The sequence below is a fragment of the Semicossyphus pulcher genome, unplaced genomic scaffold, assembly GCF_022749685.1.
Source record: "Semicossyphus pulcher isolate SPU_LCO1_2020_fin unplaced genomic scaffold, fSemPul1.0.p SCAF_8, whole genome shotgun sequence".
Lineage (NCBI taxonomy): Eukaryota > Metazoa > Chordata > Actinopteri > Labriformes > Labridae > Semicossyphus > Semicossyphus pulcher.
In genome coordinates, this window is record NW_027211759.1 from 20,997,584 (window position 1) to 21,024,642 (window position 27,059).

The following is a 27,059-nucleotide window of genomic DNA, read 5'->3' on the forward strand; positions in this document are numbered from 1 at the left end:
TTCCAGATGTCGAGCTCCTAAATGCACTCTTCAACATGCATGTCAAGAAGCCATAGAAATGAAAACAGAGCAGTATCAGAGGCATCATAACAGACGTCCCGTCGCCTGGTGGAGACCTCCGTGTGTCAGAAAACACTCCCACCCACCCAATCAAAAGCCATATGGGCCTGCATGGCTCAGCTGCACACCTTTAATGTGGATCCAGAGACTGACATCATTATTACAAGGGTAAGAGGGCTGGTCACAGAAATTCATGGGAATTCACGAGAGTCCCGTGACCCTGAGTCTGACCTCACTGTTGGCCCACTAACCTGTAGGAGACAGGCTTCAACAAACACGAACTTCTGCCAAGAACAAAGTAAAAAAAAGTTGTCAAATACAAAGCTCACAGATACACAAAAGTGTTTCACACACTCTGGAAACCAGGACTATTGATACACTGCAGTCAAAATGTGCTGGTGCTGCTAAATTTGACTCATGCAAGTGACTCATATGCCTGCATCAGCTTTAAAACTGCACCATCATCTTCTGAAAGTAACCACTTCTCTTCTCAGCTGAGGGTAAAACCAAGGTCAGCCTCTCCCTTTTTATTTTCTGTAATTATGTATCAGCACTGACTTTGGTTCCAGTTCCCATTTACAGTCAAGGGCCGCCCTAAGACTCTCAGATAACTTCTGTAATTAAGGTCAAATTTTGATATCCAAATGTATCAGACATGCAGCTGGTCGCACTGCTTTCTCTGGCATTTAAACCAATTATTGTCCAGTCTGTCTTTTTCATGCTGACTGCTCAGACACTTATCAGCTTCAGTCTTGCTACACAGCAATATCATAGCTAAGCTATTTTTAACTAACTAAGCTAGAGAGCACCATGTTGGAGAGCAGAGCCCAAAGGGAACTTTAAAGAGGGGGTATTATGCTGTTTCACATTTTAAAATATATATGTTACAATTTTGGATGTCCCACTAAACATTGGTGAAGTTTCAAATCTGTAGGTAAAAGTATGCTGGAGTAATCCCCAGGCTTCTCAGCTCAGTCTGCAGGCTGCTGCGAACGCCAGGTTTCACACTGTTTTTTCTACACGCCTCAGCAGGCTCCTGAGAGCTGGCCAATAGGATGAAAGTGGGCTTGCAGAGGCGGGGTTTCTTAAAGAGACGGAGGCAGAGGCTGTATAAGGGCCTGCACAGAGCACCAGTGTGTGAAAAAAAATGATTTTTTAAAACTGTAAAGTAAGCTAAGCTACTCGACAGGTATCAACCCACCACCACCACCACGCCCCCAAGACAAGTTCAACATCCATTCTATGGGTTTGTTTGAGTTAGTTGATGGATGGATTTAAACTGTTTCTTGTCTTTATGGTATAAAGCTTGCATCCAGAATTGATTAGCTTAGCTTAGCACAAAGACATGGAACAGAGGGAAGTAGCTAGCATGGCTTTGGAATGTAAAACTACAATGAAAAAAGAACATCTTGTGGTTTTATGGGAACACAGTTACTTCCTTGATTCTTCTCATCACTGTGACACTGCAATCAGCTGATACTCCAGGAAGTTACAGCACCAAGCCAACAGATAGTCCAACATAAACTTTAGTTTCTAAGCAAGTCACCTTTGGGTTGGGTTGGTGTTGCCAATGTAGCCAGCCTTTAAGCTATGCTAAGATATGCTAACTGGTGATATTTTAATAGTCAACACACACGGGCGGCTGTGGCTCAGTAATAGGAAGGTTTGTGGTTCGATCCCCAGCTCCCTCAGTCTACATGTCGAAGTGTCCTCGGGCAAGACACTGAACCCCAAATTGCTCCCGGTGGCATAGCCATCGCTGTGTGAATGTGATGACTGATTGACAGTCAGGAACTTTACCATCAGTGTATCAATGTGTGTGTGGAAGGGTGAATGTGACATGTAGTGAAAAGTGCTTTATAAGTAGAGTCCATTTACAAAAAAAAGTGTATCAATCCCATCATCAAACTCTTGGCAAGAAAGTAATTAATTTCTACAATGTTGCACTGTTCCTTTAACTTTCAGTTAACCCAAATTACATAAACATATTTTTTTCACTTGAGGCATCTCGCAATCCAGACTGTTTTATTTCACCACACTGCTTTGTATAAAACCTTGCCACAGCATCATTAAGTCACAATGATTCCTTGCCTTAATTAAGTGAGAACTCATGTTGGTAAAAAGTCCCTGTGAACTGAACGGCACTTACAGTATTATCCACTACTGAATAAATAGTTTCCTCCTGACAAAATGGAGCTGATATTTTATGCTGGAAATATCAGTCACTGTTATTTTTCCAGCAGCTGTGAGTGCGCGTGCTGTGCATGTATATAGAAGCTGTATAATTCCTTTTGCCTACTGCCCTCAGCAGCTGTCTGGTATTTTGAGGTTGGAGTGATTTTGCTTCCATGGAGCAGGGAAACTCCCAGGGGGAGCTCTGTGAGCATTGTGTATCCAAATGTAGCCCGATCCTAAGCACTGATCCCGGCGGTCATCCTGTAGATCACTTTAAATAAACTTCCCTCGGCTAGGAAACCACAGGCTCAAAGGAATATCCGATCACTGTATTATACACTAAGGGGGAATTGGATGTACACACGCCAATATGTAGGTCAAACAGGAGAGAGGGATGTGCACGTTAGTTTTGAACTCGGAGAGACGTCTTGAATTTGATATGACACTGTTTTCCAACGGTCAATCAGACGCTGTGTTTTTCTTCTTGTAACTCCACTGTGAGCCAAGATTTAACTCTCTCTAGAGTACATTTGTGTGTATGCTGGCCTTGGTTCTGCTTCCCACAGCCCTTACAATGTCCACCTAGACTTGAGTTAAACACATCATAGGAAGAGTGTTTCCACGAACAGGACATCTCAGGATTCAAGTGGGTGGAGGATCCAGAACAGGAAGCCTTACGCAGATAAAGACTGCCTTAGTCGAGACACCAAAACATGCTCACATGGACATAAACACAAGCGCAGGCAGACACAACCAGGCATGCCAGAAAAAATGCAGGATTTGCATGTAAACATGTCTGCTCAAACTATTTTAGGTTGCTCAACGGAAAAACAACTATCATCAGCTGATAAAGCACGATTACGAAACAAGCCGTGCTTACAATGAGTGACTCAGCTGACAACATAATCTGCCACGGGGAACTCTCTTAATCACACCAGCTTCAAAACAGCTGCTCTCTGCCCAGCCCTTTGCCACACTCACCAACATTACAAATTGAAGGGGATTATTTTACAGTGTGGTAGCCTTTCAAGACGGATCAGACGGAGGGCAGAGGTTTGGTTGGGAGCCTTGGAGACGGCTGTATGGTATACACATCACCACAGCCAGCGCGATTGACTCAAACGTGACTCATGTGTTCCTGCTGCAGTTCAACTGTTAACCCTGGGTAAACAGGCAGAGATGATCTCAGTCTCAACCCAACTTTTAAAGAGACGCTCGCACACAAAAGGGAAAGAGTGCCAAGATCCAGCAGCCCTATTAGGACTCAAAACGCCTCATTTTACCTCAAGAATGCGTGGCCACGACCAACTGTTGCTACTTTATTTAAGAGCAGAAAAACAACTTTTATTTCTCACAAAGGACAACTGCAATAAGTAGAGAATAAAGATCACAGAGCCCCTTTTTTAATAGGACAATAAACAAACCCCTCAGGACAATCCCTCCCTCTATATTTCAAAACAAGAGTCGTAAAAAAGATTGCACATACTTGTCAGTGATGTTTTTCTTAGCTGGATTTTACATCACTATCTGTTTTATTTTTACAAGCCCAGCTGAGCGCTTCGGTGCTTTTTAAGGATCGAAGGGAAGAGGGGATGGAGAGTGCTGATGCCGGCTTTTTCAGAACAAAGAACACAAACCAAGAGGCTGAGCCAAACACACAGACAGAGAGAGTGAGGGAAGGGCATGCGGTGGAGGTAAAGTCTTTGCCGGTCTCTTACCGTAGGGCCATGCTCTCCCTTGGGGTAAGGAGATAAGGATGAAGAGGGAGATGAAGAGGAACCAGCCCTCCTTCCCAGAGGTAAAGGTGCTGGTCCGGGGGATTGTGAGGGTGCCCCCGTGGGTTTGCCCCAGCTGCAGTCCCCGTCCCGCAGACAGCATGCTGCAGTCTGGAACTCTGTTTACTTTCTGAACTCAGCTGACATCACCTTCTCTCGGCCCTTCAGTCCTTCCCTCCCCCTCCCTCCAATTTCTCCCTCTCTCTCTTTCTCTCCTACTTTCTTCCTCTCTCTGTTTCTCTGTTTCTCTCTCTCTCCTTTTTGGCTTCAGGTTACAGCCCAGCCTCGCAAAGGAGTTCCACTTTCAGTGGTCTCCCAAAAACTCCCCTCGCTCCGCTCAGAGGACGACGTCACTGCTCGTGAATGGACGCAGGCTCCAGCATTTTTATGCTTAACTCATTATGGTGTCACACGCACACACAATGAGGGGAAATATTGTGTGTGCCTGCCACACTGTCAAGAGCAATAATGTGGTGATAGAATTTATGTGGACTTTACTGCCCATTTGCTCATGGCTAAAACATTTTGAGATCAGTGTTATTGGAGTCCACACCTTTGTAAGCTTGAAAAAGCAGCTTTATGATGCCTCAGAGAGCATTTATGATTTCATAATCAGTCAGTAATTAAAGTAAGATTAAAGACATAGTTTAACATTTTCAATAATAATAACAATCAATTACACTAAATCTTACACTTAATTATTTGCTTTCTAGCACAGAGTAAGATCAAGACAATTGACGCCACCCCCATGTCTTCACACTAAATACAAGGCAGGAGACCCTTAGCTTAGCTTTGCTACAATAATTCAAAGGGAAACAGCTAGCATGGCTCTAGCGAGAGCTATCTTAATTCACCTACCAGCAACCCTAAAGTTCAATGTTTTATCTCTTTTGTTTAACATGTACCAAAACCAAAGAGTAAAAGCTACCATGTTATGTTTTACTGAGGGCCAGAAAATGTCTTTGCTGGGGCAACCTATGGACAGAGCGGGGCAAACTTTTTCCGTCATTATACTAAGTAAATAATCAAACAAGATCTGGGTCCAGCTACAGATTTATCCTTAGCCCCTTTCACACATTAACTTCTGACAATTTCCCAAGAGGGTCCAAATGTAGTACCTCAGACCTCTCTCCTCATGCACCCAGAGACCTCTCTCCTCAGGTACCTCAGACCTCTCTGCTCAGGTACCTAATGTGGGTTATATCGCTCCCTGCTGGTCGGGGGGGAAAATGAGAAAAAACAACATATGGCGTTTTAGTTGTATTAGTTGCTTCACAACGTATGGTGTTTTATAGTATTAGCTAAACAACATATGGTGTTTTATAGTAGTTGCAAAAAAAAAAAATGGCGATTTAGTTGTATAGTTAGTTGCTTAACAACATATGGCCGCTAGTTGCTAGCGGCTATTGAGCTACAACACTATGTATGCAATAAGCTTAGAAAGCTCATGTTTGCCAATTGCTAATCTCCAGTGCAGCAGAGTAGAAGTGCCCTTTACTTCTGAAAAAAAAGTCGGAACCAAAATTTAAATCAAGCTTTGTAGAGCTAATATGAGTGAAGATCCAGTGACTGAGTTGCTTATTTTTTGCCTCATATGTGTTCAGAAACAGATTTTGTTGGCCCGCTACGTTGATATTAAATGAAAATGTAATAACCGAAAATGTAGCTTCAAAGGAAGTGACGTACTGTTACAACAGAACTCACAAAGTTCTTCTGAACTTCTTAAACCCTATTGGCGCACAGAACTAGGTGCTTCAGCACATGTGCCCTTTCTCCAATTTCCAGGACACTTCAGATCCTGATATTTCCTGGACTTGCCCTTTTACACATGTATATCATAAGAGATTGTCTTGACGAGATCTCTTTAATGGAAGTACTTGGTTTGGTTTAGATGAGGAGGGCACCTGGGTAGACCGGCAGAAGGAGGAGGAGGACTCTTCTGCTATTGTGGCTGTTTCTGGGCTAACATCAAGAGAACATATAAGGACGTATCCTAAACACAAACGCAAGAGTTAAAAACATAATTTGGCAACTGAGGCGAGTTAAGAGCATAAAGCAGTGAAACTCCTCTTAAGGTGAACAACGTCAATAAGCTGCCCACTTGCTTGCTTTGAATGTTAGACTATCGTTTTCAACAGTGCAGGGCATGAGTGAAAGGGGATCTACAGACATGAGAGTGGTTTCAATCCTCGCCTAATTCTCGACAGGAAATGGTAATGGGTAAATGGACTGCACTTTAAAAGAGGCTCTTCTGACCACTCAAGGCGCTTTACACTACACGTCAGTATTCACCATTGCAATTAATCCTTCAAACACAATCACACACCGCAAGCTATGCCTTTGGGAGCAATTTGGGGTTCAGTGCTGTACCCCATTGGCATTTAGACTGGAGGAGCTGGGGATTGAACCGCCAACATTCCAATTGGAGGGTGACCCACTCTACCCCTGAGTCACAGCCGCCCCCAAATTTCCCAAAATGTTTAACCATTCCTAACTGTACAAGAATATACACAAATATGATACAATCAGAGGACTAGTTTTCCTGATGATGAACTGTTCACACATACTAAATATATACACACAAATAGCATGAAATGACATAGTTCTGTTTCTTCACTCTGAAAAAGTAGTTCTATGTTATTGTCATGAGTCAATCTAGTTTAGTTATGCTATTGTTTTGTATGTTGGTGTTTTGATAGTATTTCCGTTTTTCTTTGGTCACTTTGTCTCTTGTTGTCATGAGTTCTTGTTGTTTAGTTTGTATATCGTGTTCCTGTCTTGGTTTAGTCTGATTTAGTTGCATTTCCTTTAGAGAATTTCCTGTTTTACTTTGTAGTCCTGTCAGTCCTGAGTTTGGTTCCTGGTGTTTCCTGTTTTATTTTGTAGTTCTTACCCCTTGTATGTCATGTCTTGTTTTACTTCCCTTCTTTGTTCTGTTTCCCGCTTTTCAGATTGTGTGCCCTTCCCTCATTGTGTTCACCTGTGTTAATTAGTCTCACCTGCCCCTGATTACCCTGTGTGTATTTAGTCTCTGTGTTTCTACCCTTCTGGGCCAGTTCATTTGCGTCTATGTCCGTGGCCATCCAGTATCCTCGTGCCTCATGTTTCCTGTGTGGATTTTCTTCTCTGCTTTTTGTGCTTCTCCCTCGTTTTTGATTCCTGGAAGTAAGCCTTTTGTTTTTGCCTTGTTTTGTATCTTGTTTTATTAAATAAATATCTAAGTCTGCATCTGGGTCCTCAACCTTCTTGTTTCTACTGAACCCTTGACAGTTATCCTGCAAATCCACTGATGGAGAAAATTACTCGCCGTAGTTTCACCTTTCATTCAAATTTTAAGTCATAACAACACAAACATGGCCAGTGAAAGCAATTTGCTGAGGATACTTTGTTGAGTTTTTTGTTTGTTTAACAGTGGTTGTTTTTCAGAATGATCTCCAGGGTGTGTTTTATTACAGCTGGACACAGCACTGGAATTAATTCATTTGTTGTTTTTTGCTCACTGGGACCCCGAGCAGCGTTCAAGAGCTAACAGAGAGGACATAGATCAAACGATTTAGAGCCGGAGAATCAAATATCACTGGCAGCTTCCTAACACAGCAGGGTTTAGACCAGAGACAGAGCTCATGAGCACTGTTTCAGTCCGTATGTGTACGGTAGGAAAACTTAAAGAGAGGCTGATTTCAAAAGAGTTTATGAAGGAAATGGAAGAATAAAGGCAGGGGGCACAGAGGGAGAGAGGAGGAAAATAAAGAAAGAAGAGGGGGGCAAAGGCAATATTGTCTGCCTCAGTGTGCTCTCTAACCACCTTTCACCACCTCCCTTCTGTTTGTCCAGATGCCTAATGGTTTATTATGTGAAACCCAAGGCTTTTAGGTAGATGTGGACACTGGTGTAGTACTTACAGAGAAACCACAGCTGCAGGCTGCTCTGTCAGAAGAAGACGGCTTAAATCTTTTTTTGTTTTACATTTGTACAAAGAAAAGTGTAAATTTTTGATATTAATTAAAGTCTTATTTTTAATGGTTTATTTAGCTTAAAATCTAGATCATTTTCTCAACCCAACTTTCATACGTCTAATGCACTTCTGTCGTAGATGGGGGCCGAAAGACAAGGAAACGTTTACAATAAACAAGTAGTAAGAAGAAGTAAATTTTGTGCAACTCCAAAACTCAACAGATTCAGCCAAAAAAATAAAGTCTCAGGACACCGGGAGCGCATTCCATCAACACAGCTCATTAAAGCTGCGCTTACTGAGTCCCGCTTGAATTAACCTTGACTTTTACTTCAGGCTAAAGCTGTTCCACAAACACATTTCAGTCGTGTGTAATACATGTTGACTCTATCCTGGATTGACAAGCTTGAATTGTGCACTGAGTACATTATAAGCCCAGAAGATACAATGTCGCAAAAACAAGGACAAAAGTATAGCTGAGTTATTCTCAGCTTCAGAACAACCTGCTAATGAAATAAAGGCCTCATCACCAAAAAGTTATACAGACCTACTTATTGCTTTATTTGATTTATCAATAAATGAACATTCAGATCACCAGATACACTGTCACTTTGGCAATATTAGTGGAAGGCTAGTTAAGGTAACTGACATAACTTGCTTTTACTGTTAGTGAGCCTTAATATAGCCTAAATCGGTAAGGTGTGTGAGGCCCCTCTGACCTAATAAGGTTTGGCCTACATGTATTATTCACTGTAACATCACAACAGGTGATGTCTCAACAGCCAGAGCAACAAGTGAAACTGCAACAATAAAAACATTAACAGAGTTGTAAGTAACCTATTATGACATTTGCCCTGACCCTGATGTGTTATTTTTAGATTATTTATACAGCCCAAAGCCTTTCAAAGATGGTAACAGCCATAGCCAAGGAGAGGTGTTTATGGGCAGCATGTTGCTGAAGAGTTCCAGCCATTCAAAGGAAAATGTAAGTGGGAAATAATATCAAGATTATTTTTAGAATTTTATGTTCTGTTTTCTGGGGCAGTGGTTAGCGCTGTCGCCTCACAGCCAGAAGGTTCCTGGTTTGAATTCTGGTTTGAATGTAAGGATCCTTTCTGTGTGGAGTTTGCATGTTCTCCCCGTGCATGCGTGGGGTCCCAGCTTCCTCCCGCAGTCCAAAGACATGCTCGTTAGGTTCACTGGTGACACTGGAGAGCGTGAAAGGTTGTCTGTCTCTGTGTCAGCCCTGTGATTGACTGGCGACCTGTCCAGGATGTTCCCCGCCTCTCGCCCAATGACAGCTGGAATAGGCTCCAGCTTTGTTCAGCACAGGAAGTTGCATTTGATGTACAGTATATGAATAAAGTGTTACTGATTGATTTTAGAGACAGTAAAGGTGAAAAGACACGATTGTCATGATGGTCTTTGGAATTCATTAGCTTGATCACATTATAAGAAAAAATGTCTGCACTTATGTTTCCAAACAGTAACTGTTGCAAGTATGAATAATGGACGTAGCCACTGTGACATCACTCATTGGTTTGTCCTCTGCATTTGGTTGCCGCCATGTTGGTTTTCTGAAGCCAGAATTTACCATATTTGGATGAGATTGTGGAGTTGGAGAGGAGTGAGGGGTTGACAAGTCATCAAAGTTATACAGTGTTCACGAGGCAAATTCATTAGCTGTAGAATGGGCTAGTTACCAAAGTGGTGGTTGCATACCGGAGTTGTTTATTTTATAGGCTGTGAGAGCATGTGGAACATAGCAGACTTACTGCTCACTTGCCCACGCCTCTGGTGGGAGTGCGATGGTTGAACGGCACTGCCAAGTAACTGGATATGTCGAGTTGTCTTATCACTACGGCCTCCTGTCTCCTCTGCAGGGATAGCCAGCAAAAATCCTGTTTCAACCACACAACAAACCTTTGTCTGAAATTTGCGTGAATAATTATGCAAAAGGCACCAACAACACAAACAAGGCCAAGAGGTTAAGGTAAGGTTAAGTATTAGTGGAGGTGGCACCTAGCAGACGGCTAGCAGCACCCACCTATCACTCAAGGAGGGCACAAGGGTAATCATGCGTATCTTTAAGCTTTGATATAATACAGTTGTCATGATTGAATAAAATAGCTATAGAGACCAAAACCGTTTTTGTACAGGGATTTAAACTTGTCAAATTTTGCTGTAAAGTTTGGCATTTTAATATGGAGCTAAATGTTGACTTGGTTTATTTTGGAGCCAGTCTCTAGTGGACACTCGAGGAACTGCAGTTTTTGGCAATTTGTTTGGCTTAATTTCTCAGCCACGGAGTTTGCCACTTGATCAATACACATGATGGAACATATTTTGGGCTGTTTTGGGTGTTTCTGTCCGACATTCATTGACTCAGTTTGGATAAGCTAACAAACAGTTAGCCTGCCCACAGGAAAATACTACTTCTTCTGCATAAGCTACCATAGTCGCATAAACTTCAGTAATGTAATATAACTCTCAATTAAACTAGCTAGATTTACTAAAAAAAGCCTCTATTTTTCTTAAACTCTACTTGATAGAATTCACCTCATATTGGGATTTTGTTGTATTTGATTTCCTCCTACTGAGCTGATTTTTAGATCCTGTGCTGCCCTTTATTTTGTGCTCTACCTCACACGAACGGTTGGTTTTTGTATGTTTGGCCTGAAAGTGATATTACAAATTCTGTCTTGTACATTGTACACTGTACATTGATGTCTCAGTATGGATGCTACATAATATATTTATCATGAAGCGCAATAAAATGCTGATGTATAGTTTTACACTGTTTTCATTGGGGCTTTTTTGCCCTACAGAAGTCTCTTTGTTATGGTCACCTTGCCAGAAAAACAAGCCCCCCCTTGATGCCTTTATTCATCACTTCTGTAGCATAGACTCCTGGAGGGAAACATTTTCTCACGACCCACAGATTGTGCTCATCCTGGGTTGCATTATCGAAGCCTCTCAGTTGGCACCACAGTGACTGCGGTTGGTCGACGACAATGGGCTCCCTGCCCACAGCGCACAGTAAAATCTCATTACCAAGCACATGAAGGAAGCGGTGCGGTGGGGGCACAACGAATTACCTGGGAGCCATTACACTTAATGACACCCACTGTTGACTACACTTTGGTTACAGAAGGTTTTACAGAGGCTGTTTCAAATCTAAGTACTGTCCTTTAAAGTCGTCTGATCAGTGTGTTATTAACGGTCTAACTTGTTTGTGCTGCGTTTGAGGCCCCTAAGTTCTCCCTGGGTCAGAAATGAATAAAGGTGTCTGACAGTGGAGCCATGTGGTTTTAATATTAAGGATCTAATCATGGCATTACATTCATCCCATTTCTATGGTTACAGAGTGGACACAGAGTAAACACAAGCACCTTTTTTTCCCTTAATAGTCTCACTTTATCATGGCACGAGCAGCCGTCTCTGTTAGATGTGGTGGATGGAAACTAGGCCGCCGGCTTCACAGGTAAGGACGCCTGAAGTAGCTTTAAAGCTAAGCCGACAGCAACCGATGCCAGGAGCATAAAGCCATGACGAGGTGCAGTTTAGTAACTTAATAGAGCAGGACAGTGTCAAACTGGACGCCAAATGTGCCCTCATTTATGAGCTCTAAAGACAACACTTGACTTTTTGAAGGCTAACTACTCGCTCTGCTCAGCCACTGTGTTTAAGCATAATTATCTGTCCCTAAAGAGGAGCACTCTGTACTTCTACCTCAAGGCTTTTTGTCCTTCATTACACACATGCATTAAAAGAGGAGGAGGGAAAAGATAGATGGTGATAATGACATAATATTAGGTCTATAACAGATGAAACGAGGCCACATTAGCCTGAATTTTCTGGAGGATGATATACAGCACACGTATGAGTTTGCTTTAGGATATGTGCCTATTCTTTCTGACCCTGTTTGCATGAAGCCCATTACCCCTGCATGCTTATAATCCTCATTTTGACACATCATACACGCCCATAGGTATGTCATGGCAGATTAAGTTAAATAAAGTGCCTCCAGAATTGCATTTTACATTATTGCCGCAACCCATGCGATCCCACATTCCACAGCATTCTCTTATTATACTGAAGTAATCTGCTTAGAAACATCTAACACACTTTTGGCTCGCATGCACCCACTTTAAATTGCCCCGGCCTGGCTTTGATCAAAAAGTCAGGTCAGATGCATTTACACTTTACTTTGTGTGGTACTCTAAATCTGTCTCCACAGCTGTGGCAGCCCGGGCTGCAAATGACAAAGACTTGGATTTCACGTCCCATTGAAACCCTGTTAATCCTGCAGCAGAAGGTCCATTGCAACAGCAGGGAACATAAAAGTCAAGATTAGCGCACCGTCAAAGGCAGCTATAGATAGGATGCTAGAGATACTGTATGATGAGCATGTATAAACAAATGCACATGTATGTGTGTCTGAGTGAGGCCCACACCCATACAATACCCAGCATGCAGCATGACCTCTTCCATATGTACCTCCAGAAGATTCTATACAGTCGAGGCTCGATTGCATGTAGTCACAGTATAATGCAAACCTTCTGACAATCAGGGAGTGTGGGCTTTTTCTCTGAATGTAGCTGATCCCTACACGAAAAAAAGTTTTAATAGGAAACAACTTATTTTAATAGGAAACAACTTCCAAAGTGCAGTTAAGACAAAAATATCAGCAGACTTGGGCTTTTTATGTAAATCCATGCAAAGCCAAATGCAAAATGAGCCAGTGTTTGCAAACCTCATTAAAAAATAAGTACACATATTCCTTTCCAGCATGAACTTTTTAATCAAGACTTAAAAGCTTGAACTCAGAGAACTTTTATTTAATATGAAACACTGTGGGACTCCAGCCCCCCCCACAACCCTGAACGGGACAGGCGGTATAGATAATGGATGGATGAAACATTGTCCAATAAAACAAGGGCTCTCCCCTCGAGTATACACCGATCAGCCATACCATTATGGCCATTGACAGGTTCAGTGAATAACATACAATGGTTATCTCACTACAATGGCCCTGTCAGTGGGTGGGATATGTTTGGCAGCATGTGAACATTTTGTCCTCAAAGTTGATGTGTTGGAAGCAGGAAAAATGGTGTTCAGATGTGAGCAATTTTGACAAGGGCCAAATTGTGATGGCTAGATGACTGAGTCAGAGCATCTCCAGAACTGCCGCGCCTGTGGGGTGTTCCCGGTCTGCAGCGGTCAGGACCTACCAAAAGTGGTTCCTTCAAGAAAGGAAAATCAGTGAACAGGCAACAGGCTCATTGATGCGCATGGGGAGCAAAGGCTGGCCCGTGTGGTCCGATCCAATAGAAGAGCTACTGTAGCACAAATTGTTGAAAAAGTTAAAGCTGGTTCTGACAGAAAGGTGTCAGAACACACAGTGCATCGCAGTTTGTTGCTTATGGGGCTGCGTAGCCGCAGGCCGGTCAGGGTGCCCATGCTGACCCCTGTCCACCGAGCGTACAATGGGCACGTGAGAATCAGAACTGGACCATGGAACAATGGAAGAAGGTGGCCTGGTCTGATAAATCACATTTACAACTTTTTTTTACCCATCCACATGATGTTTTTTTCTACATCATGTGGATGGCCGGGTGCGTGTGCATCACTTACCTGGGGAAGACATGGCTCCAGGTCGCACTATGGGAAGAAGGCAAGCCGGCAGTGTGATGCTTTGGGCAATGTTCTGCTGGGAAACCTTGGGTCCTGCCATTCATGTGGATGTTACTTTGACACTAACCACCTACCTAAACATTGTTGCAGACCAAGGACACCCCTTCATAGAAACAGTTTTCCTAATGGCAGAGGCCTCTTTCAGCAAGAAAATGTGCCCTGCCACACTGCAAACATGGTTCAGGAATGGTTTGAGGAACACGACAACAAGTTCAAGGTGTTGACTTGTCCTCCAAATTCCCCAGATCTCAATCCAATCGAGTGTCTGTGGGATGTGCTGGACAAACAAGTCCAAACCATGGAGGCCCCACCTCGAAACTTACAGGACTTAAAGGATCTGTTACGTCTTAGAACCAGATACCTCAGCACACCTTCAGAGGTCTAGCTGATCAGTGTAAGTTAGAGACTGACTACGTTTCATTAAGGTCACCTTCTCATTCAATATAGTGAGCAGGATCTTGTCTCATGCAGGCATCATCCAGTTGGCTCTGAAGACCATAAATCTTGTCTTGCACAATCAACTTTATAGGAAGACTGTAGGCTCAAACTGTGAGGTCTAAAACAGGCGCTTATGAGCACAGCTACAAAGCTCTGCGAAATTAAATTGCTGAAAGGGGGAAGATGGACTGGAGCTTTTAGCAGTAGCACTGGAAGCTCCATGAGTAATTGCTGACCAAGCTCCTACGGACCCACACTGGGATTTAAAAAAAAAAAAAAACTTCTAATGGAAACATCAGAAGGACACGGAAGGAGACAGAGAGGGAAAGTACGGTATGCAGAAGCGAAGAGGAGACTTTCCAGCTGCTCTGGGTTCCAGAAGGGAGTCACGAGGTCTCTGACATGAGACACAGTGTCCCACAGAACTGGCGCTCCTTAATTCATCAGACAATTTCATTTCCTTTCGTGTGTGTGTTTACCATACTGTAGCCCTTGTTGTGTGCTAGGTACTTAAGAATAGCCACGAGGGCAATGAACCAGACAAATGTCTCACACGAGAGAGTTTGTTTTTGGCGTATCACGGCAACTAGGTTTCTGTTTTGGTCATCTTTTTCCTTTGTTCCCTTCCTGTCACCGTCAGCAGGGGAGCACCAAAGTTGTGCCATCGTGGTGGAAATAATTCAGTCAGAGAATTAAAGGCAAGGAGGGAGAGTGACTTAAAAAATTGGTCTGAGTGAGGTCAGTGTGAGAGACCAGAATTGGACCCATTAAGCTTCTTTAAAGCGGAAAACAGCCCAACCAAAGCCCATTAAGAGAAACCAACGTTTTACAGCACATCACCTCAGCCCTCCAGTTCCTCCTCCTTGAGCTCTCTCTGTGTTTTGTTATTCGTTTCTATTGGTTATACAGCTCTGAAAGAGTCTCCAGACAGCAGCGAGTGATCTCAACATGTTCTTGGTGACATAAGTGGCGTTTTGTGTGCGAGGAATGGAACACTTGACAGGAGGAATTCACAGTTTTATACTGCTGAGCCTCTTAATGAGGCTTAAGGTGGAAAACAAACAGGAGGGAGATCAGGCTCATTGTGCAGGATGTCAGCATGCAGGGTGCGGACGTGCAACTCCACCCTCTCGATACTTGATCTGTGCTGTGTATTTATAGTTCATCAATTTTTGGATTGAGGTTTATGGGAGCGTTTGTTGCTCCGCACCCGTGATAACAACAGTGGATCCAAGGAGGTAGCCTTTACTGCCGTGCCATAGATGATATAGCCTTGCCTGAGGGCCTATAAAAAGGAAATACATACTACATAAATAATAACACAGCAGTGTATTAGTAAATGAAACTATGTTATTATGGCATTAAATCACAAATGATGTGAGCCATAAGAATCAAACCCAAGCTATTGTTTTGTTGCTGAACAAAAATCCATGTACCGTAAAATTCTGTGTATAAGACACACTTTTAATACTTTTTTTTCATCTAAAAAGTGGGCTGCGTCCTATATGTGTGACCAGTATATACCAGTATAAAATGCAGAGAGGTAAGTAACTGTGTTACGGCATTTTTCCCAGACAATGGCGCTATAATCTAGCTAAAGTTGTCGGTTGTTAAATGGTGACGTCACAGCTCCGCATTAAACTGTTTCCGGGTCCAAGCTGCTACAACGTCTCATATTTGCAACATGCTGCAGGAGGAAAACGTACTTCATTGTTGCTAACGCTTCGTCACGGACATGCACCGTCATAAACGCCATTGCAGTCGCCACCCTCACAACAATCAACGTTACCGTAGGTTGCCAGCTACGGTGAGCTACACTACCGGTAGCTAGCAGGATTGCAAACCCGCCATGGTGAAAACAGATGGTAGGCTCTGTTCTGAATGTGTTTTAAATGTTTGAATGTAATGTTTTAACTTGTATACACATTTAATAATAAATAAATAGCTACAGAAAACATTTGTCCCTCTGGGATACCTCCAAAAACAGACTGTGTCTCATATTCCGGTGCGACTTATATTCTGGGTTTTACGGTAAATCTGTCGACCTCTTAAAATAAACACTTAAACAAGCTGTCAATCTTCGGCTTTTGACTACGTGGGGTTTGGATTCACCATGTATGATGACGTGTCTCATATTTCTTCTTTTTCATTATGATGCTTTTATCTCTGTCTAGCAGTATTATGTAAAGCACTTTGGTATAACAGGGTTGTATTTATGCATTATCCTACCAACATATTCAGCATACAAAGACTACTTACCAACAACAAAAAAACAAGCAAAAAACATCTCAGCAACATCCTGAATCAACATCATCTGGAGAGACAAGATAAAAAAATAACATGTTTACTGCATATTGTGTTCAATGAAACTGCGTAAATAAATAAACTCAAGGAAATCTTTGTCAGCTGCATGTGTGTGTGTGTCTCCTTCAGAATGACTGACACATTGCCTCTACCCCACGAGGGCGTGTAATACTTTTAATTAGATCCCATAGCACTCACGCATTTCAAAAACTTTATAGAATTAGGTGCTTTTAACCGGGGTCCCCCAGGCCCCAAATACATTGGTATTATAGGGAGTTGTTCCCTAAAAGCACACAATGACATGAAGTTACTTGGGACAAATTGACTTCCATAGAGATAAAAAATTGGACTGATAGAATAAAGTACCTGTGAGAAATGACCAACAGTTTACCTCTGGGCACTGCTAAATGAAGTTGAACATCATATAATCAAATTATTAATATTATGCATCTCAATGTATCCTTTCAGTCTTTCATGCACCATCAGACAGCAGTAGATAAAAAAACAGTTGCTGTTTAGACCGAAGCCCTACAAGAGCGGTTACTTGTGCACAGCGGCCTCTTGTGGCTGAACTCGGAAATGCACAATGTCTGGGAAAGTGTGCAAAGGTCCTGACCACAAGACAAACCACATAGTAATGCATATGTCATGACAGCCTCAGTAAATAGGAGGTTTTGGGCGGCCGAGACCTCTGGGGTATATTGTGACAAATTGCTTGTGGTGGAGGAGAAAAGTCTGTGTACATTCTTTTTGTGCTGTTTCCCTTTTAGTGACCCCTTTAGATGTTACACCGTGCCACAAAGGCCACCCTGGAAGTCAATGTCAAAACATTTTGCAGAGCAGAATGAATTCAGTGTGAACTTAAATCTTTTAAACTGTATGTTTGACATTAGATTCAAAAGCACTGTAACATACTGCAGCCTTCGAGGTAGACGTGTCCGTCCTCTGATAGCTGCATTCACATTGTCTGGATATAAAACATAGAACAGAGAGGCTGTATGTGGTTGTGTGGGCTTGTGTGTGTATAAGAGGCAGAGGCATACAGTTTAGTCACTGCCTCAAGGTTGTACGCCTCCACCATCAAACTCAGTGTTTCCCACAGAATGTCTGTGAGGTGGGACAGAGGGTGTATGAGTATATTGAAAATATCTGACACAAATACATCCGCTAATTATCAGAGACTGCGTTTAAAAAATAAATAAACATGTAATGGAATTCCCTCCAGGTGTGCTCAGAAATTGCTCAGTGATCTTGACCTTTGACCCCCAAAATCTTATCAGTCTTAGTTGACATTTCCTCCATGTGTGCCTAAAATATCACGTTCAAAACAATGGGACTGAAGTAATAGCTAGGAATGGACGATGGAGGATGTTTTTCCAGGTTATAATGATGTCACAATGAAGTTACCTTTTAAGGTACAAAATACCATCATTTTATACTATTTGTCATTCTTGTGAAATTCTGTCATTATTAGCGTATGAAATCTTGGGTAGAGATCACAGTGACCTTGAGCTTTAGCAACAGAAGTCTTAATAATAATAATAATTCTTGTCCTCTGGGATGTTTGTGCCAAATTGAAGACATTCCCTCCGACATTTCTGCGGTATCTGAGAGCGAGTTGGACAAACAAACCCATAACATAACGCCTCCAGCCAAGACTCTCGTCAGCATTGAGGCATAAAAACGCCGGAAAATTAAACCAGACAAGAACAGAGAGAGCGACTGGAAGCTCGAATAAATTGTTAATCATTTCTGAAAAATTAAAACGCACTCTATTGAAATAATAAGCTTCGCACTTGTAATTCTTGTTGGCACTTCATTACTTTGTTAAAAGATAAAGTTAATTCTAAAAGGCCCTTTCATCTTCTCGACAGCTTCCTGGCTGTCATCCTGACCCTTTCAGAGTAAAAGCCACGATGTTGAAATGCCTGGATTAAATTAGTCAAACGTCAAAGCGATGAGCACTAATCTGATCTAATCCTCGAGTAACCAAAACCTTTAAGAAAACATATGATCTTTGATGAAAACATGTAGTTCCTAGATAGCAGCATGATTTTAAGGTGAGTGATAAATCCTCCTGACAGCTTAGGATGTGTTTCTGCCTCCCTTACAGAACTGTTTCATCATGCGCTGCTCATACTGATGTCAAACCCCCTGCTGGAGATGAAACAGGCCACAGTATGGAGCGTCGGATGTGGTGCGACTGCAGAGACATTCGACTTTAGATATATAATGCTCTGCTATAAATGCTCTTGTGTGAGTAAACGTGCAAATTCACCACGCAGATTCTCAAAGAAGTGTGAGTATATCAGATGGCATGTTTATTTTTATCAAATTTGATCACTAGTTTGACATTTGGAGCAAGGAAGGAAGTCAATAGTATTTAATAGAAGTAAAGGGAGTACTTAGGGGAAGATGCATGCTGTTGTTTATCTCCTGATTTTAATCCTTGCTCCCTCTAGAGGGAGTCAGAGTCTACGAATCTATGATGTTTCTTTCAAGCGGGACATGAGATGAATCTAAAGCAGCCTTCAAAGGCATTCAGACCAACCTGGTGTGGAAGAGACAGATTTACTTTTTCATTATAACTTCTGAAGGCCAGTCACAGAGCCGACAAAAGTATGGAGAAATAAAAGACTCCTCTGTACTGCAGCACATCGCCTTCTAGGATCACATGTAGTCCATCCCATCCCTCCAGCTCCCATCTGTTATGGAACATATCGATTTGCGATTGCAGGCGGCAAAGTGAAATCTTTCTGTCCGCAGCGAGAATCTCAGTGGGAGAGGAGCGTAAGTAGTAGGCATCAAACTGGCAATGGGCACCATAACTAATCACTCTGATCTCCTTTTATTATTTATATTCCCACAGCTGGGCGAGTGTGGCTGTTTGATCAATCCTCCACTCCCTTCTTTTATCAGCAGCAAGCCACCGCCACTACCCACTACATTAAATTATTCAATTGGGGCTGCTTTGTTGTTAATAGCAGTGATCATTCTTGCTTAAACTGCATAATGTATGCGCTGACAGCCAACAGTGATACAAACCTGTCCCGAGGGACACGAATCTATCAGTGGCAAGCGTCTACATGCCGCATTAGAGATTCCAGGCACCAGTGAAGCAGAGGCGAGAAAAATACACTCAACATCAAGGCCTATGGAAACGGCTCGCTCCACAAGGCCACCGTAGTAAATGATCAAGCCTCCGCTCTATAGCTGGCTTCCAGAGAAATAAAGCCAATATCACTGAGCCTCCTCTCTGGGATTTTAAATGATGGAAGCGCCTGTTGTACACCACTTGTACTGATTTTAGGCTCCGAAAAACAAGCAGGATGTTGATATTTATGCAGCACAGTTCAGAGAAATTCAGATTTAAAGATAAGAGGAAAGGGATTATGTTTGATTTATGCCACGCAAGGCCAAGACCAAGAAAAGATTTCCAGAACTAGAAAACTCTTTGAATCAAGTTGTACTATTCTTAAAGGAGCAACTCGCCCCTGGAAAAAAAACGCTGTCAGTCAAAGCTGGTCTCTTAAATACCAATTTAAATATCATTTGGCAGAGCGAGGGGAAACATTTATTTCCACCGTAGGAATTTTTACTCTACCTATTGCCTCTGTATGAAATTCAAACCCTCGATACTGTCAGGTTAAATCTTTGTAGTCAGTAACTAAAGGTTCACGATGAATAGAATTAGCTTAAAGGAGAAATTGGCCCCTGGAAAAAGCCACTGTCAGTCAAAGCTGGTGTTCTCTGTAATCGATAGAAGCAATAATGTTTGAAATTGACGCCATAGTTGTAGAGAAAGTTGTACAAACAGCTCGTGGTTTCACCAATTCTACATTCCTACAACATCCAGCATGCATTGCGCCCCTTCCTCTGAAAGGAAGACCCAGCGAGAGACGCTGGAGTGAAATATTACTGTTTTGCTGCAGGCAACGGCTCAGAGCGGTCCGAAATCCGACAAGAATATACCGGTGGATCGTCTAAAAAATCTTAGGTTCTTCAGTTCTACATTTCAAACCTGATGATTTTGAACAAGACATGACATGGGAGGCGGGCGTCCTAGATTGAGGAAGTGTAGTTTAGCGAGCTCCCTGGCCTCTGCCAGATGACGCATCTTACATAGTCTGGCGGAGGTTTTCCAGGGCCCATTGGAGAAGCGGATAGCGTAAAGGCATTAGCTCACCATAATAGCACGATAGGACTGAGGCGGAAAATCGCCAAACTGGCCCTTTAACACTTTATACTTCATGCAAATATGGAGTGAGATACTGAGTGAGGAGCGAGTGAGGTTTTCTGTATTTGTGTTTTACTTGCAGCGGTTTCCTGGAGTCGTTTTCCACGTGGCTCGTTTGTTGACCCTCCCCCTCCGGGGGTCCTGTCAACACTACCAGCCTCATGGGTAGGAGGAGGTCAAAATGCCAAAGGGGTCATGCTTGTGTCCGGGACTCTGACCTTTTCCTTCCATTAACCCCTGCAGCACCACGAGCAGGACTGCAGAGGAGCTGGAAAAGAGAAGAGCAGCTGTGACGAAGAGCGCAAGGGTTGAAGATTTCAGAAGAATCTATATCAACTACTACATATGGGTATATGGACGTATATGTCATATTTTGACATGTTGACATATCTATGGATAAGGATGTGAATTGCTGCTGCCTGAGTTGTCAAACTGTAAATGCATGTCCATCTTACATCAAAGAAGGCTTTGACGTGTTGGCACCAAAAGGAAGCACAAAGAAGTGCTTCTACAGTTTCCAGTCAACATGTATGTGTTGCAGTCTACACCATATGGCAAATAAATATTAATATGCCACTTCACAGGCCAGTTTGTGTGAAAATAGACCATAAATAGAGCCCTCTGGACTTAAGACTTACCCCTAGCTGTCTGATCTACAGAGCATGTGACACATGGTGCAGAGAAGAATCCGCTCATCTGGAGATTTGGCAAAAATAAATCATGCTGATTTGCACGTCCACATACATCTGTTGAAAAGAAAGTAACTGATCTTCCCCTGCTCTCTTTGTAAGCTGCTGCCATATGCCGAAGTGGCTAAATGATTAGTGGTTGCTCTAACCAACTCTTGGAGGGTGGAAATCTGGAGACGGTGGGAAAGAGTTGAGAAAGAAGATGCAGATGCATGCAAACCGCAGCACTCCTCCCTCGCACACTCAGAGGAGTCGTTCCAGTGTGATACGACGAGAGCTAGCGCTTCACGCCGTTCAGCAATTAAACCTGAAGCTGCTAAATGTTTGGCTGAAATGTTAGGAGGACACTCGACCACCATCTCTAATCTTAACTGACCGTGTGACCCTCACAAAGGCGAGGGCCGAATCATTCCACACGCATGTAAAAAAAATACACCACAGCTTTGAATGTCATGACTTTCCTATTAATGATCAGATGTTCTTAAGCTCTACCTTTAGCCAATTTAAAGGCGGACCTTGCCACGAGGCACTGAGCGCCCTGGAGTCAATAAGCCAGTTAGCAGACGGGACAGTCACAAGAATTCGGTTCTTGCCTTATTTAATAGGGGATTTGGCGTGGCAGGTCAGGGGGTGTAATCCACGAGATTGGACACTGATTCTTTAATCGAGTGGCTTCACAGTACATCTTCTTCCCGTCCCGATTTCACTCATGTACGAGGTAGCCATGTGTAGCGCTGAATTTCAATGGCTGCTTAAAAAAAAACCCTTCTTTAACTGCTGCTGCGTCGAAACCAGATGGAGACGGGGAGTACAGTGCATCAATAAGCCAAGCCTTCTGCTTTCCCTCCATGGCTGACAGAGTAATTCAGCATTCATTAAGAAAAGCTCATTCATCAGTGAATACCAACTAACCAGTCATTGCTGAAAAACCTTTAGCCTGCCTTTCAGGAAATTGGCAATAGCAGGGAAAAGGAAAGCACAGTAACTGGTGGAAATAAGGCAGCACTTTGATGGCTGCGTGCCATGCGACGGTCCCAGCGGTGCAGCCGATCGCTTCATGTAGCAACAGTTTCAGTTTGATGCTGCTCGGGCTGCTTGTTTCTGCTGGCCGCGCTCTGAGACCCTGTTTTCTGTCTAGATAACGCCGAAAAGTGTGACTGCTGCTGCCTTTAGAAACTGCTGATCCTAGAAACACCTCGGAAATAAACTGTGAAACCTCTTATATTTAACACCAGCGACGTCTGCCTCTAAGGTCCGTTTTTTGCAATTTACTCGTGATAAGGGACGAGATAAGTGCTGACACGATCACGTCTTTGTCAGCGCGTTTAAAAGAAACTGTCTTATCTGTCTCTGGAGCATTTCTTGCATGGTACGTCTTCAAGTGGAAGTTTTCTGCAGCCAAGTCCGAGCATTGTGAGTAAATAGACGCACGCGCTGGGCTTCATGAACAGATGGCCATTTCCCAGTTCTTGGATTCCAGGCAGGTATTGACAGGGCTGCGTGAATACTCACACACCACTAGAATATTAAATCAAATCAGCAGACCTCCTTCTTATTATCTGCTCCGCTCACTTCTTTTAAAGACTAATTGCATACGAGCACATGCGTGTGTCCAACGAACACTCACACCGATATGTTCGTCACACACAAACCAGGAGACGATGGATTCATCCCCATGGATCTAGCTCCATCCCCCCGAATCCCTGAGCATGAGTAATTGTCGGGCCCTGTGAAATAATCGTAGCTTTCAACGCTAATGGAAGCCCCGCACATTCATTATTCAGTCCAGGAAACAGAGTGCTGCAAAGTGTCAGGGGACCTATGAGTTATTGCTCAGCGTGAGCTAACCTTAGAGTACGAGGGAAGGGACACAAGCCCGCTGCACTTTCTCCTCCTCCATCCCCGTCCCTTTATGTCTCCTTTGCCTCTTTATGTCCATCTGCACCGGCAGACGGGCACCACACAGAGAGGCCGAGATTCTATCACAGCTGCGGCGTGGTCAGATGGCCGCCGATGTGTGCACTGCGGACAGAATGACAGACGGTCTGGTGTTCTCCAGTGTCACTGCAGCGTTTGACCACGGACAGCCATGACTGCTGGAGAAGGGCGTTCCCCGGCGTTACGGCCCTCTTGGGACCGCTGCAGGATTTACGAGGAAAGCAGAGGGAGGAATGCAGCAGGACGGATGGCGAGGGAGGGAGGAGGGGAGGGGGCTCAGAGGTTGGCTGACCTGCAGATAACACATGGCAAGAAACAGATAGGTTTGATATGAGAACATGCCCGCACTTGTGCTCAGAGGGGGAAAGGGACACCGTGAGGTACTGCAGACAGAGCCAGTAAACGAAGTTACTCCACACTCCTTAAAAGCAACACACATCAGACAGAATTCCAACAATGCACTTAAGCCTTCTTCATTTCCTACGTCTAGACCTTGCAGCTTTAAAGTGAAAGTGGAGCGGAGCAGCTAGTGCAAAGTGAAGCAGGGTTTTTACAGGGTTGTACACATAAATTCAAACCTGATATACTTGAAACATTTCTGTCTATACTTGTATTAAATTAATCTCTTTTGGAGGCTATTATTTAAGGGCTGTATCCTCCTAATCTCCCACAAAGAAAGGAAGAAATGACATTTATTAAGATTCTGCAAGCAAAATGGTTGTTAAAAGAAACTCTACAAGAACAAGACAGAGAGGCCTTGTTCGGGGGCTTGGATAAAAATATGGCTCAGTATATGTTGGTTGTAAAGATTATTATATACGCTCAAAGGCAAATTGAGTTTGTATGAAAAGAAAGAAAGATGCTGTAGAGAATGGTGACTTGGGGAATGATAGTAGTGATCCATGAAAAGAAGCGAGACTATAAATGCAAGTTTTTCAGTGGTAATACATAAATATATCAGATTATATGCACAACTCCGTTTTGTATGATTGTTTTGTTTTGTTTTTTTATCTATGTACTTTTTTGTAGTTGTCTGGGGGTGTTTAAACACCAGCTCCACTCCTGTTTTAAGACATAAAAAATGCTCTGATTGAAATAATAAATAGTGTCTGATGTGTTTTTTCTGCAAAATACGTTTAATCAAAATCCTCCCGAGGCATCTCCTGCTTCTCCTTCATTAAAAATACCCAGTCTGCATAGTCTCTGCCCACTGTGTTTCTCCTTTCCTAAAATTACAGCCGAAAACAAAACACGCCTCTGCCATCGTTTAGTGGCAACTTGTTGAAACTAGTGTTGTGATATTCGCGAACGATTCGATTCTTTTGAATGGCTCTTTTGTGTGAACGACGAGAGATCCACTCCCCTTTATGCCAAATTACCACAGGCAGCTTTTTCAACTGCAACTCTGCTACACTAGGTCACGTGCAGCAATCGTGTACCCACAACATAGTGCAGATGACGGTGAACAACATTATGACCCTCCGCCAAGGTTGTTGTTTTTTTGTTGACATAAATTATTGGCAAATCAATGACATTGATTCCTACATTATTCTGCTGTTTCTTTTTCAATTTTAAAAGCGCATAATTTTAAATATGCGTGTGTTGACACGGGAGACTATAGTGCAGGCCATAAGAAAGTTAGTAGTAGTAACATTAACGTTAGTAGTCAGTAGTGAGTTTGCAAAAATTACAATGACCGTTACAGCTCGTTCGTGCATCGCCGAAGTGGTTGCCATTGGCTGCACATAATGATATGCATAGCACCACCCCGTCCATTAACGGGATTGGCTCTTTAAGTTTGTGACGTCTCAAACCTGCCAATCTGAAAACGTGTTGTTCAGCCTGTCCTTGGTACACTGCAGTTTAAAAGCAGACAGGCCCAGCCATGGAGATGACTGCTTATGCTGTCCCTGATATGTCTTGTAGCACATGAAAAACACCACATGGAGATGTTTACAAGATTAAACACTGGATTTTCACTGGAGGGGGTCTTTAAGAAACGTTTACATGCCCTTGTTAATGTTTCTACACTTCCTTTGAGAATTAAATGTGAAAACAATCATCATAATGTAAAAAAAAAGTCTCTTCATTATCTCAAACTATCTGTGTTTCAGCTCATTTGTGAAAGCGAATGTGTTTTAAGCAGCTATTAACGCCAGATGGAAAAATCCAACCTCTGAAGGACCCCCTCTTTTGTCAACCATGTTGGAAAAACAAGCTCAGCCATGCGTCACTACACAGACCCTTCCTGGAGATTCCAGCACTTGCAAGTGCTTTTCTCTCTACTCGTGCTCAACCGGGGATTTGTTGTTCCCTCTGCACTGCCACCGCTGTCAATCTGCATTGCAGAATCAAACACAGGCTGGGAATTGAACAAATTAGAACACTGATGGCAAACAAACCAATACACCCAACTTGGCAAAACAGAAGTGAAGGGCTACGTGTGCAATATGACCGAATCAGGATCATTTCCCCAGCCCTGTCTGCAGGAAGTTGTCGCCTGTCCTGTCCTGCATGTTGTTAGCGCTGTGCATGGGTTGTGTGTACTTTAGCATGTCTCTCTTCAAGCTATAAACATGCACATATATCAGCATGAAGATAACTGTTCCAGAGCTCCAGGCGTTCAAAGCATACATTAGTGGACTTCTAGTTTACATGCTGTAATTGAGTATTCTTGTCTTTTCGACTCAGGCAATTTAGCATGGCGGGATGTTGCTGTAAAAATGACCCAATTAATTTGATTAGGGAAGTAAGGTTCAAGACACAAAGTGCGAAAACATGGAATGAATGGTAAAGAGTGCGGGGAGATGCTAATGAGGAATCATTTAATGAGAGCGATGTGTATTAAGGAGTTTGTGTGCACGCATGTTACAAAAAGCGGATGAACAAGAATGAACAAGCAGTTGACTTTGTTTCGCCCTGGGTGTGAGACGGAAAATGATCAAATATTAAGGAGCAGGAATTGAAACGGTGGTCTTTCAGAATGCAAAACAGGAGCATGACCTATTAAATACTGAAACAAGCCGTATCAAGTGTGTCAGGAGGGAGCAACCTCTATCTGTTGCTGGAGACAGTGAGTGTGGTTCAAAGCTCTGTAAACAGCCAGTAAGGGGACGTTGTGTTCAGATTTTAGATCATAGTTACATGTGAAAGCTAATTTGGACAGAACTGGAGATGTATATTTGAAAGTGGGGAGCATTTCTTTGCGCCTGTTATGTGGTATGGGAGAAACCACTGAATTGTTGCAAAGTACAAAGCTGTTATACGATGCTGTGTTCAACTCAGGTCAGTCACACTTTAGTAGCTTTGGTTCTAAAGAGCAAGAGAATCACAGAGAGAATCATGTTAATATCACTTATATACTTAAAAACAGGGGCTCATTTTATCCTAATTGCTTGTGGACTCAACTCAACAGCATTTATACTTTTCAAGTAATTGATCTTAGAAGCTTTCAGAAAATGAAAAGCAAGACAGCTGCAGGAACGGTTCATTGCGAGTGATTCATGACAGATTGACTTGATGTGTCACAATCATATCGGTTTCTATTGGCCCAAAGCTAACGTGGGTGGGAGTAATGGACACAATATGTTGTTTCATTGACGCAAATGCTCCTCATCTGTAGACATGCGGTTTTAAATGATACAGCACCATTTTATAATTTATCATCAATTTATTATAATTATTGTTTTGCGGACCCCGAGGCTATTACTGGCAACTCTGCTGCTGCCTGCAACAGCAGTCAAGATGTTTTCTAGAGATATTTATTAAGCAGGCATTTTCTATTTGTCTGCTAA

The 27,059-nt window shown here is 42.8% G+C and overlaps 1 protein-coding gene across 1 annotated transcript in view; it reads right to left on the bottom strand.

The window, feature by feature from the left end:
- The window catches only part of pamr1b (peptidase domain containing associated with muscle regeneration 1b), a 28,407-nt gene extending 24,450 nt beyond the window's left edge, over positions 1–3,957 (bottom strand). Inside the window, exon 1 of the mRNA XM_069686277.1 lies at positions 3,954–3,957. The gene's annotated coding sequence lies outside the window, so the exon portion shown is untranslated. The remainder of the gene's footprint in view (positions 1–3,953) is intronic.
- Positions 3,958–27,059: the final 23,102 nt, after the last annotated feature.